General features: G+C 43.5%; 1 protein-coding gene across 7 annotated transcripts in view; it reads right to left on the minus strand.

Moving 5' to 3' along the window:
* Window positions 1–968, minus strand: part of pde4ca (phosphodiesterase 4C, cAMP-specific a) — a 52854-nt gene that overhangs the window by 6946 nt on the left and 44940 nt on the right. The gene's annotated exons all lie outside the window — the stretch shown is intronic.

The following is a 968-nucleotide window of genomic DNA, read 5'->3' on the forward strand; positions in this document are numbered from 1 at the left end:
TGGGATGATTTCATTCAAGTAGCCAAAAATACAAACAGAACAGCCCATACCACAAAGATGACGATACACTGACCATTATTATCATGAGTGTGATGATAAACAGAGAATAAATAAATATTCTAATACAGAAATATGCTCAAAGCTGGCTGCATAATGAAAACAATATGTTACTGTGGGAAAACGTGCAAAAACGGACTGTGATGGCACTTTACAGTCACACATTTCGATGAGAAAAAATGAGTCAGATTTCCTCAGTTTGGTTAACCCAGCGTTATATTTGTTACATTACAGTTAAACCATGTTTTAGAGCTGATTCAAAATATTAAAAGATAATTATGATTGTCTCATTATGTCAATAAAGGACAGGAAGTCACAGTTTACTTTGTTGTATACTGAGTACCAAGTCAGTGTTGGTGAAAAACATGGTCGTTTCAATGGTCCAGAGAGATCTCACTCTTCCTCAAAGACACTTTCAGGGGTCATTAGGGAACTTCTCTAAACAAAACCCTTCGATAAGGTCATCAGCCATTCAGAAACGATGTTCGCTCCCGTGTATCTGCCTTTGTTCCCAAGTGCCAGCATGGATAATTCTTCCCCACTGACTGAAGCTGCTCATTGACTGATCTGCAGCAATGGGGGGAGTGGGTGGGTGGTTGGGTGGGGTGGTTAGTGTTAGTGTGTGTGTGTGTGCGTGTGTGTGCAGGGGGTCTTGCCTCCCACGAAACTCTGCTGCCGCCATGTGAGCGTGTGGCATGCGTAATGGTATATATATCCGAGTAGGCAATGTATGTGACAGGAGGCAAGGCGGGCGATGTACATGTATGTGATGGGAGGAAGAGTGTGTACGCGTGTGTTAGTACGAGGAGCACGTGTATGTTGTGTGGGCGGTCTAATCATGCAATCACATGAGCTCCAGGATCTCGTCTGAGAAAAGAGGAGGAGAGGAGAGGGATACATGGAGGAAGGAT

The sequence above is a fragment of the Seriola lalandi genome, unplaced genomic scaffold (assembly GCF_002814215.2).
Source record: "Seriola lalandi dorsalis isolate HSWRI2012SDOR001 ecotype SW California unplaced genomic scaffold, Sedor1 jcf7180002054866, whole genome shotgun sequence".
Taxonomy (NCBI): Eukaryota; Metazoa; Chordata; class Actinopteri; order Carangiformes; family Carangidae; genus Seriola; species Seriola lalandi.